We start from the raw sequence: 13415 nt of genomic DNA, 5'->3' as shown, positions 1-13415 counted from the left end.
ATAATGATGCATATTTCACAAAACAAGCCTTTGATTTTTGTTGTTATTTTTGTTGTTATTTTAACCCCATAGATCTATGTCTAGTTGGGTAAAATTTGTTTTTAAGCTCTGATGACTATAGAAAATATTCCTATAAAAAAGAGAGAGCACTAAATCCATACTGAAACTTAACATTACAAATGTAAAATTATCATTATCTCGTGGTTTTAAAGTACAAAATACCCTAAACACATTCCTCTACTTAAACTATGCTGGGTTATACAAGGGCAATAATCAATAAAGCAGCTCATTATCTGTGATACCTCTAATTACCATGTGCTAGTACTGTTGTTATGGTTTAACCAGTGCATATTTAAAAATTTTGCTAACAGGATCTTGTTATCATCCTAATTTTGCTGTGGAGTTTTATGAGAAAATCACGTTACTCATCTGAACTGCCACAACAACAGCAATATCCCTAGGGTACTTTTTTTTTTTTTCATATCAAGGTTAATTTAAAGTGATTAGCATAAGTACTACAGATGTTGCTATGGGGATAAGAACTGCACATCTTCTATGATGGACATCATATGATTGCTGTTACAGGCCTGGTAAGATTGGATTATTTGTTTTAATGTCATGCAAAGCAAGTCACATGATAGAGATCGGTATCTTTTTAATAACATGCCATATTCCTAAATCAATCACCTTTTCACTTCTTTAGAATGGTGTGTATACAAAAATCACTACTTTATTACTGGCCTCAGTAAATTTATCATGTTGTGTTTGGATGTTCAGAATATTTCTTTTAATTGGTATTGATTCCTCCATCTCCCAGTTGGAGAGAAACAGTAGTTAAAAGGAGAGTGTTTATTCACATTCAATTCATTCAACATTCATTGAGAGCGTACTATGGTGCTGACATTTTCTAGACTCTGATAACGAAATGAAATTTTGTAGTCAATGTTTATTCTGAGTTGTTTTTTATTTTTGTTTTTCTAATTGAATCAGCTTCCAGCCCTGTAAATACTGAGAGGCAGAGATTAGGATTGGAAGATAGAGTAGGTTGTACCCTGTCTTTGAGAGTTGGTAAGAGAAGGACACCAGTGGACAATAGAGATGACAAGTGAGAGTTCCAGACACCTATCACTGGCAGTGGTCAAGAGTGGACATTTCATAAAAAGAATAAAAAATAAATATGGAAGCAAATATAGAAAGAAAAACAGTTCATCATCTATCATTCTTATTGGTGGTAATTGGAGGGAGATTTTTGTAAAATTGAGTGGAGAAGTCAAGGAGGAAACAATAAAATTATAGAGAAGATGGGACAGATAACAGTCATTTCTCACCATATCTAGGATTTTGCTGTCTGCTTATACTGAGAAATTGAGGGTGTGGGATGGAGAGGGCACCAGTGACAAAAAAAATTGAGGAAAATGTTTAAATAAGAGCTTTCACTTGTCATAAAATATGATCATGGATGCATAATCTCCTTCATAACCTCCATAACCATGGATGTATAACCTCCTTCAGATTAGAGTGGAGATTGGGGGGGAGGAGGTACGTAAATCAACACTTGGGTCAATTCTCAACTTTCTAATGTGTACAAAGTGTAGTAACAACATAAGATGGAATATAATTATGAAGATAATAGTACAGCAACGTAAGAGTGAATTCTTAAAAAATTCTCTGAAAAAGTTTCACAGATATTCATGACACTATGGATCACTAACATATCAAGATATTTCTTAATAAATGTGGTTTTCAATCTCACAATATTGCCATGGTGCAAGAGGAATATTTTAAAAATAGGAACTTAATGTTTTAAATATGATACTTAATAGTGTCAAGTTATTTATAAAATGCAATTTTTCATTGCAACTTTTAATTGGAGATTTTTCAAAATTGGCATGAATTGCAAATTTGTTCCAAATCTTAAATGTCACAGAAGCAAATGAATCAAATTCTTGAATTCTTTTCCCCCAAAGTCTTTACTCAGGATCCCCATCCTTTTCTATAATCTTAGTCCCAAAGAGCAGATCATAATAGCTTTGGTATAAAATTTTACTGCCTCTACATGTAATTATTAAAACTAACTGCATTGCCATCCCATAGCCTCTATAGAGATTTTTCCTGAGACCATGCCCAATGCAACAGCAGGGAGAAAGCCATCAACTCTCCTGTGGAAATGCTCTGTTTGTTCCTAGGATTTTAAAATTAAATTACTTAGTGATTGTAATCGAGTTGATATTTCAATGCACCCAAGTAGAGCAGGAAACATCCTTGCACCTCAGAATATCCCATCAATAAACACTTTCCTCTTGCTTATCCTATTTCCTTTGCATCAACCTTGATAAGTGGCCATCAACAATGCACTGAAGCATCATCAGTGATAGTGGATCACTTCCTCCAGTGGCAGCCTGTTTCATTTTCAGATAGACTCATTTAATAGAAAATTCTTCCTCAGGCTTAATTGGCACTGGGCTTCTTAAAACTTTCCCCAATTTTAGTCCAAGATGTGGCCTGTCTATCTGACAGTTATCAAATATTTGAAAAACTTACCAAGTTCCACTATCATTTCAAGCTCCATATGGGTAAAAGTAAATATGTTTTCTCTTACTCTAAAGATTATTCTCCCTTCTTTCCTTCTTTGTGTAGTTGTAGAATCTTTCCTGGCATAATCTAACAGTTTTTTCAATGTTATATATACATAAGGTAATCAACATATGACTGAATTTATAAAGTTCTTGATGTAGACTCCCTGTATGGTTTTGTTGTGGTTTCTCCTTATATTTTAGTATTGCTTTCTTTGTATCTCACAATGTATCTTCGCCATAGTAGTTGATAAACCTTTATTGTGTGTCTCCTTTACAAAATGAACACTGCAGTGTCAAATGTGAGCTCCCTCTCATGTGTCACATGTTTAATGCATACAGTCTTTCAAGAATTCATTCACAGCATTTAGGGAAGAAAACAAACTTAAATTAGAAGCAATAACATATTTTGGTGATAATATCTTCCAATCTTCCTAGGTAACATGCAATGAATAAAGTAATTCATAAAAAAAAATCCAGATTTGAAGTGTATTAGCTAGAATTCACTTGGTAATAACATTTTTAAAGATGTTTTTCTTTATTTTTGAGAGAGAGACAGAGCATAAGTGGGGGAGGGGCAGAGAGCAAGGGAAACACAGAACCTGAAGTAGGATCCAGACTCTCAGCTGTCAGCACAGAGGCTGAAGTGGGACTCAGACTCACAAACCATGAGATCATGACCTGAGCCGAAGTCAGATGCTTTATCAACTGAACCCCCAGGTTCCCAGGTAATAACACTTATTCTGACCCTTAAAGTAGTGCTATTACACACATGGAAGGATTTGTCTGGGTGACAACCAGCTTAGAGAAAGTAGCCCAAGACTGTTGAGGGTGTGGAGTTTCAGCTTCAGCTTCCTTTTTCATATAATTAATCCACTACAAATGATTGAACAACTCATTTATGTTTCATCGTATGATAATGAGTTAAAAACAACAACAGGTCTCTTACAGACTTAGTCTATTGAGAGGAGTAAAAACTGACGAATAAATAAACAAACAAACAAACAAAAAACCCCACTTGAGCAAGCAATTACATGTAGTATGGTAACCATCATATTATAAACACTACTGCGAACCCATGTGGAATAGATAACCCATATTTGAGTGGATCTCAGAGGAAGTGATATCCCAATTTAACTGAAAGGATCAAAGCATGGATATTTGAGGTATTGAAAGTAGCTCCTTTTGGTTCTGTTTAGTTTTGTTACTAAGAGTTTAGGTAATGGGAACAGGAGAGATTAGTCTGGAAACATATTAAGTAACTTCAGACTTTAATAGCAATAGAAAGATACTGAAGAGTATTAGTAAGAAAAGACTTGATTTGGATGTGACAATAGGACATAATTACAATGTAACGTCTTGAGAGAGAATTTGGATAAAAATATAAATATGAGCCATCAACATATAAATATATATGAAGGACTCAAAGATTGGAAACAATCTTTTAAGAATTGTAATTAGAGTGGGTAAAGGGGTAAGAAAAAGAGCACTGAGGAGCAGCAAGATTTTATGGATGGGCACGAGAAGAGGTATCTCTGGGGGATCCCAAGTAGAGTGACCAAAATAGCAGGAGAAAACCAAAAAATATGGAACATGGAAGCCAAGGGCAGGTGCCTTTCTAGGAGAGAGTAGACCATGGTGTTACATGCTACCAAGATTTTAATAAGAGTGTAAAAAGGCCCTACGGATTTAATGACAAGACGGTCATTGTGAACTTGGAGTTTCATTGGAGTGTTGGGGTCAGTAAAAAGATATTTCTGAGCAGAAAAAGTGACATTGGGTATTAAAGTCTTCTTTACTAATAAGCTGTTTGACATTGACCAGGATTCTGAAAATCTTAAATCTTATTACCTTTATGTGAAACAATGTTAAAATCATTCAATCACTATGGGTCCTCATACATTTAAAGTTATCAGAATAAATCTGTTATCTTCAGCCAATTAGTGTATAGATTTCCCTCCTTAAGACCTTTCTGATTGGGCGCCTGGGTGGCTCAGTCGGTTAAGTGTCCGACTTCGGCCCAGGTCACGATCTCACGGTCCGTGAGTTCGAGCCCCGCGACGGGCTCTGGGCTGACGGCTCGGAGCCTGGAGGCTGCTTCTGATTCTGTGTCTCCCTCTCTCTCTGCCCCTCCCCCATTCATGCTTTGTCTCTCTCTCTCTCTCAAAAATAAGTAAACGTTAAAAAAATTAAAAAAAAAACACCTTTCTGATTCAATGTAAATGTGAGGAGACACATTTACACTAATAGATTAAGAGGAGGTTGTTGTATTAAAACTTGATGAACTTTTTGAATATGGTAAGTTTTCCCCATTAGTCTAAACAATGAAATTCTATATCAGACTGGCAGATATTAAAATGTTTGATAATATTCATTACCATCATGGGTATGAGAAACAGCCCTGGAGTACAATGGGACAGGCAGTTAGACTTTTTTAGTGTAAGAACTTGGGGATATTTACTGAAGTTTGAAATACACACAGCAGGAGACCCAGAAATTTTACTACAAGGAGGTTAACATGTAGAAAAACATGGACATACACGAACATTTTATTTTAGCCTAGTTTGTAAATCACGTGCAAACTTGTATATCTATTTAGAGGGGCTAGCTAAACAATTATTGGTAGAGGCATACAATGAAATATTTTATGGCTTGTTTAAAAGAATGAGCTAAATCTGTAAAAATAATATGGAGAAATCTTAGAGAAAAGGGGACTCTTTTTTGGAAAGGCAGAGCAAAGAATAGGGTCCCCCCACCTCTTTAAAGAAAAGTAATTATATACACATGTATCAGCAAATGTCAGGAAAGAAACTTAATAAAAAATACCATTAGGAAGAGATAGGATGTGAGTTACAGCAGGACATTTAATTTGGGAGAGGGGGGCTTTTTTCTGCTGTTTACACTTTTTTTTTTAAAACAGGACTATGTTTTATTTTTGGAATAACAAAAATGAAAATAGAAACAAAGGTATATGTCTTGTAACATATGCTTTTATTTAAAACCCCGGATAATCACTCACTGTCTCCTGCTTCGTGTCCCACTTTGCTGCCCTATATTGCAACTGTGTATCTAAAGGAAAACAGCACTGTGTAAACTGCTTATACACAGCCTTCTTATCTTCCCCTACTTACAGTATGCCCCACTTTCTTAAGCTCCATCATCTAGTATTCACCTGAAATGAGATTGACAACTGTGTACGGAAACTTCTTTTATATAATGATAGGCTTCGGGTATTTAATTGATTTAATTTTATTTAAGATTGAGCAAGGCCTTCATCTTATGCACAATTTTATATCAAAAGGCACATTTCTAAGTGTCTGCTCTGAATGGTTTAGCTAACTCCTCGAGTTACAATTTTATAGTAGGGAATCGGGTGAAATCACATTACTGGAAAAGGCATGTGTCTGGCAAGTTCCCAAGGCATGAGTATTTATGGCATGATGAACTGTGAATTTGATGTTGATGCTTGCACACAACAAGCAGGTGGTTCAAATCTAATTTTGTCACCAGAAAACAATGAGCTATATTTAAAAGTGTAAAATGTTTGTTGTATAGAAAATATTTGCCCAAAATGAACAATAAATAAATCAAGGTCAGTACTATTAAATTTTCTATGAAATAGAGTAAATTTAATTGAGATGATATGAAATACCTCGTCTATTCCAGCAGCTATGCAAACAATTTGAAGTATAGGAAAGAGGGATAGGATTACAAATGCATGCAGCTTTTTCAGAGCACTTATCAAGGGATCAGATGAGTTTTCCAAAGTAAGGACATGGACAAGATTTATGGAGAGGTGCCCAAGACATATTGTGCGCGCACGCATGCGCGCGCGCACACACACACACACACACACACACACACACACACACACACACACCTACCTCATCTTTGGTTGTAAATGGCAAGAAATGAGAACATAGTATATGGATTATGCTCAGTGTCAGTTGGAATTAAACCTCAAATGCTTTGCAGAGGGGTAACCTATAAAAAGACTAAAATTCGGGGCGCCTGGGTGGCTCAGTTGTTTAAGCGTCCGACTTCAGCTCAGGTCACGATCTCGCGGTCCGTGAGTTCGAGCCCCACGTCAGGCTCTGTGCTGACCGCTCAGAGCCTGGAGCCTGTTTCAGATTCTGTGTCTCCCTCTCTCTGACCCTCCCCCATTCATACTCTGTCTCTCTCTGTCTCAAAAATAAATAAACGTTAAAAAAAATTTAAAAAAAAAAGACTAAAATTCATTAAGATGCCTCAGTAAATTTCCCATCACTTAAATTAAAAAATGAAGTTTAGGCTGACCTTTTTACTCTTTTGTAGGCACCTAGGATAGATACTATTAATTTTCTAAAAGTCATTATCATATCAGTGTGGTCAAGGCAGCCAGTAATTTGTTAATGGCTTTTCAAAGAGAAGAGTAGTTTAATACCCTGAGAGAACCTCACTTACAGTAGCCCTCAGAAGACATTCGTATCTCCTACTAGGAATTCTCACTATTGCAATTAGTAGCCTATTTCCAAGCTATCTGTATTAACGAAGAAATTTATCATTCATTAATTTTCCCCCTTGGACATGAAGAAATTGGAGGCAGGTGAGTATGTAACTTTGTAACTCTTAACCCTCTGAAAGGAAAGAAAGTTAGGTATTTTTACTCACTAAAAATAAAAGAGTAATAAAAACCAAAATCAGTAAGTTGTTTGTATAAAAAGGGGGAGAGGGTGTTCTTATTGTTGAATGTGAAGGGAAGAAAGCCAAAATATACATGAGTGATTCAGGATACTAGATTCAGTGAATATGTCTGTATTGTGATAATCGATACACATGCATATTACAAGTGGTCAGTAAATGGAATGGGTGGTGTTTGATTTGGGGTAGGATATTTAAGCATTACTAATTGATTTTTTTCTGATGAACTTAGTTCCTTCCATGGCTGATATTATTCCATGTAACTAAAAAAATGTATATGTTCATTTTATCAAAAGCTTTAGTTATCTCAGAAGATAATGTGACATCAGCTTTGGTAGGCGTGGAATCCACGTGTATGTCATAGATCTGCATTTTAGGGGAATGTGTACTAATTCACATTATATTATTATACAATTCTTATTTATTTGTATAAGAATATACAATTCTTATATTTATTTATTATAAATTTCTTATTTATTTATTTATTTGTTTATTTATTTTTAGGGAGAGAGTGTGAGGGGATAGAGGGGGAGAGAGAAAGGGATAGAATTTTTTTTTTAAGTTTTATTTATTTTCATAGAGAGAAAGAGAGCAATCACAAGCCAGGGAGGGGCAGAGAGGGAGGGAGACAGAATCCCAGCAGGCTCCATGCTGCCAGCACAGAACCTGATGCAGGGGCTCCATCCCACAAACCCTGAGATCATGATCTGAGCAGAAATCAAGAGCCAGATGGTCAGTTGAGCCACCCAGGCACCCCTAATTATTATTTTTATTAAGTAAATCCTGAACAGGCAAACAAAAGCCTGACCTAACCTCTACCCAACATCCATCCCAATAGAAACCATATTTTCACCTTTTTTGTTTGTTCTCATAGTCATCTCCATAATTCTAACAACAATCTATGCTTTTATTACATTATCTTTAGATTTTTTTTATTTCTTGTATTAAAAGATAAGTATTAAGCTTATGTACACTTTCACCTTCTATTTGCTACAAGTTTTTACATACTTTTTTCAATATTTTAATCTTTCCACTGATTATTATATGGCTTTAAATAATATGACAAAGACCCTATGTTTTTGTCTTCTCCATATTTTAAGCATGTCTGAACCCATACACCATGTAGGAAAATAATACTAGCATCCTATTATTTCATCTATCTTACAAGCTCTCCTCCCTCACATTCCCACTTCCACAGTATACTTTTAATTTTATATTGTCAAGGTTGATGACATCTATAGTCTATGGTAGCCATAATTAAACTTGCAGTGATTGACTTCAAGCTTGACTCTAAAAATTAGAATCTGTCAAAAAGCCTCTAGAGAGTTATAACCATTTAAATATTGCCTCTGCAGAGCAAATTAGTGTGGTAGGATTTTGCTTCATGTTTTATGGGCTTAATATTATGATTCTCATACCACTCAAAGGATCCTAACTTAAAGCAAAGTCAAATGGAGTCTTTTTTTTTTTTAATATCCTGTCAGTTTCTTAAATCACACCTCAATCAATTTAGTTCCTGCCTGGAGTGGGACTTTCTGGGGAGATTTTTAAGTTTTGATTTTTAAGTTTTTAATTGGTACCATTTTTCTTACTTTAAGAAGCAATAGATCTCCCCTTTTGCTCCCAAGCTGATATATTCTCATCAAAATTAATGCATGGCATCTGTTTTATTATATTCTTGGAATTTGACCTCTTATTCTAATTTGATCTGACAATTATCCTAGACTTACTACTCAATGCTACTCTGTCATCTTGAAATTCCTTTTTAAAGAATTCCTGTTTTATTTCTACCATGTATTATATCCTCTGCTTTTTTAAAAAATAATATTTACACCCAAAACACGGCTCGAACTCACAACCCCGAGATCAAGAGTTGCATGCTCCACTGACTGAGCCAGTCAGGTGCCCCTCTTATACCTTCCTCATTATTGATTTTCAGTTTTGTTGCTAGATTTTTAAAATCTTCTAGTTTACTTTGTGTAAATATAGCAATTGAGTATAGCAATTGAGTATCAAAGCTTCAAAATAATTGGTATACTGATAATGGAGAGGTAGACACTGTTTGAACTAATTCCTGTCGAACTTGATAGCAATTGCCGTAAAAACAACAAAAATGTGAAGCTACATGTCCTCTTTTGCTGTTTAAGATAATGTATTCAAATAAACCCAGCTAAGAACAACTCTGTTGTGATAGTTGCACTTTGTGGAATTCACATTCCCGTATGAATTAGAAATGATGAATTCTTAATAGCTTCCCTAGGGTTTTACTTCTCCTCTGACACTTCTCAAGAATTGCATCATGTTTTAGAAATAAAAGAACATAATTTATTCCAAGAAGCATGAAAATCTTCAAGTACTATTTGGGGAGTTTCAAAATCACTTATGTTAGAAGGAAAAAAAAACCTATTTTGCTTGTGTTGTGAGGAAGAAAATGTCATAATGAAGCTATAAGTTGCTCCAAGCTATGACAATACTGATTTTGAAATATTATATGTTATAATACCACACTGAATCATTAGGGTAATGATGCTCCTTCTTTAAAAACAATTTCTTACAAGTAATATGAGTCTTTCCCCTTCTTCTAAGTAACTTACATTTCATCCAAAATAAAAGTTGTGTTTATAATTTTGCATTTACACTTTGTCCTCCAGAAACCTACTTTTTAAAAATATGATAATGGGCTGCCTCTCTTCCAAACATATTAGGGATGATGCAACCAAATGTCTTCACTTTGGGCAAGCAATACCTACAAGGTAACAATGAGGCATGTTAAAACATTTTTTGAAATATTTTGAAATATTGAACAATGTAATATAAAGACATACCATATTGACTAATAGAATTAATCAAAGTTGTTTTTGCTTGTTTGTTTTTGTTTTTGTCTTTTGGAAGAAACAAACTTAACTTATGAGAACATTCCTGCCAAGGTGTCAAGATTCTGCTTAAGCACCTATAGGGATAGATTCAGTGCAACAAACATTTGTTACGGTATTGAGTATCTCAGACTCTGGGCCATTGCTAAAAGATGTAAAGTGCACCAAAGCAAGGTCCCTGTTCATAAAGACCACAGATCCAGAGTAACATATTCAATCCTTATTTTTTTTAATTAATTTATTTATTTGGAAAGAGAGAGAGAGAGAGAGAGAGAGAGAGAGAGAGAGAGAGGGAAAAGAGAGAGAAGGAGGGGCAGGGAAGAGGGAGAGAGAGAGAGAATCTAAGCAGGCTCTGTGTTGTCAGTGCAGAGCTCAACATGGGGCCAAGAACTGTGAGATCATGACCTAAGCCAAATCAACAGTCATATGCTTAACCAACTATGTCAATCCTTATTTTTAAGTGCAATACACAAAATAGATGATGATTACATGTAGAGCACTCCCATGGACATATGCAGTTTTGAACCCTTCCCCTCTTCTCACCTCCTAACACAAGGCACAGGGTATAAAACCACCAGAAAGGTTTGTCTGATTTTTCTGCATGGTGTGTACATCCATACATGTCAATTAGTGATGGTCTCATGGTGATTACATCTGTGAATCTTTTTTTTTTTAAGTTTAGACAGAGACAGAATGAGTAAGTGTAGGAGAGGGTAGAGGGAGAGAAAGAATCCCAAGCAGTCGCCACACTCAGTGTTCAGTGCAGAGTCCAACACTGAGCTTAATCCCATGACCCTTGGATCATGACCTGAACCAGAATCATGAGTTGGAAGCTAAGCCAACAGAGCCACCCAGGTGCCCTCTTTTAATTGGAGTATAGTTGACACATGATGTTCCATTAGTTTCAGGTGTATAACATAGTCATTTACAAACTTTTAAAAATCAATAGCCATTTGGCTGTTTACTTTGAGTGTTTACTACCTGTTCTGCTCCTTTCTCTGACTCTTGGGCCAAAAGCTGCTGGATGGCAGGTAAGGTCAGGATGAGCAGTACAAACAATGGCTGTAATAGCTATTCTAGGCCCACTGGTCCAGGGCACTAGTGCTCCTGAGAATTCCTTTTGTGAAATGTAAACCACTAGTATGGGTGATATAATATCCACTATGAATTTATCACCTATGTTGATTTCATTTTTTATACGGCACGCTGTGTTATAATTTTTAAGCTTCAGCGTGCCTTCATTCTACTCCCATCAAGTAGAACTTCTCTTGAGACCCCTCCCCCCACCAATCACACTTGGGCTTGCCTTCAAGTACTGTTTATTTCAATTTCTTTTTTCACTGTACTGCTGTTACCAAGAGTGGGGGTGCTCTCCTTGCAAGAGCACCTGGGAATGGGATTGTGTAGTTCTCCCAGACCTTAATTCTACATTTAAATTTCTGAGGAGGAATACAGTGCAAATTATTAGGTTGGATTTCTTTCTCTCCTTTTGGCCTTTTTTCCTTTCTATAAGAACTGCATAATCTCTCCTTACTTTTCTAATTGGATTTCTCTTATTTTTTTCTCCAAGCTAAAATGGATGCCTGTCCCCCTCAAATAGAATACACTCTTCACTATATGTTGACTAACTTGGATTTAAAATAAATAAGATGAAACAAAATGAAATGAAATGAAAAAAAGAAATAATAATTTTAAAAAAGGAATACAGTCTTTTCTGGGGGTGCCTTGTTGGCTCAGTCAGTTAAGCATCTGACTCTTGATCTTGGCTCAAGTCACGATCTCACAGTTCATGCGTTCTAGCCCTGCATCCGGCTCTGCACTGACAGCCTAGAGCCTGCTTGGGATTTTCTCTCTTTCTCTCTCTCTCTCTCTCTCTCTCTCTCTCTCTCTCTGTCTGTCTCATATTCTCTCTCGATAAATAAATAAACTTAAAAAATGATACACTCTTTTCTGAACTTCCCATATTTGATCAATATCAGCTACTTAAAACGTATATACCAATTGATCATAATGCACAACTGGATTACAATGCATAATGTGAACTATTACTTCTGGACACAGAAAAATTAATTTCACTAAGTAGCAGTTATCAGAATATTCCTTATGTTGAACCCCAATCTATGTTCCCTTAATCTTTTGCATCAGACCTAGTTCTGATATCTCAGGAGATGCCTATTTATATGATTAGCCTTCAACAATAATTGAGAAAAAAAGCTATCACTGATTCCTTTAATTACACTTCTAAATGCCACAAAGCCTGCTTTGAAGCACTTCCATCCTTGTGCCACATTTTAGAACACATACAAATTCAACAACACCCATACATTTTAGTACTAAAGGAAATCCTGTAGTTGAATCTACCAGCAAAAAGCTTGATTGAACTATAGACTCCTTGGTTGTGAATACTGTAAGTTTATATGTTTTTGAGTCAGGCAAACCTGGACAAAAATCCCAGTTCTGATGTTACCTTGCTGCATAATTTTCTTGACGTTTCAAGTCACTGCCCTGAGCCTCAATTCAGCTTTCTGGAGTACCTCTGACATGCCTCCTATCTCACTGTAAGGATTAAATGAGATGTAATTAGCTCAGCATAATGCCTGATACAAAGCAGCCATCCCGTAATGGTGGCTATTCTTATGGCCATCTTTGCTTATTATTGTTTTCATTACTCTCACTATATACTCTGGGTATATTTGACAAAAAAATGTCATGTCACTGACTCCCTGTAAACTTAGAGCCAAAAAGAACCCTCATTTTGTCTCCCATGAATGCTGCTGCTTTATTCTAAGACATCTCTTTAAATGACTGCAAAGTGACTGTCCTCACACTTGTGTATTAACATCTTATTTAAAAATGCACCACGCTATTTTCTGGCACTTGCACCAAAGCAATTGATTGACCAACTTCCTTTCTAATTAGTCATTTAACATTATTTTATCCCTTCTTAATTTTCTTAAACCATCATAGCTCACCCCTTCCATGACATGTCTGGGTAAAAACTGGGAAGGAAGGGAAATATAGATATATCTCACTAAAACAAAGAATTGATTCAGTCCTAAGTAAATTAATTCAATCCATGGGGTTGAAGAGAGGATGAAGAGAGAAAACAACCAAACTTTATGCTTGCCTTAGAAACATGAAATTAGAAAATTCTGACAGTGTAGATAATATTTTTCTTTAAACCGTTATGACCTCAGGGCCGCCGGTTCAGTTGGTTTAGTGTTGGACTCTTGATTTCCTCTCAGGTTGTGATCCCAGGGTCATGAGATCAAGGCCCCCTCTTTGGTCT

Source organism: Neofelis nebulosa, chromosome 5, assembly GCF_028018385.1.
Source record: "Neofelis nebulosa isolate mNeoNeb1 chromosome 5, mNeoNeb1.pri, whole genome shotgun sequence".
Lineage (NCBI taxonomy): Eukaryota > Metazoa > Chordata > Mammalia > Carnivora > Felidae > Neofelis > Neofelis nebulosa.
The sequence above is the reverse complement of the archived record's forward strand: the minus strand, read 5'-3'. Positions refer to the sequence as shown.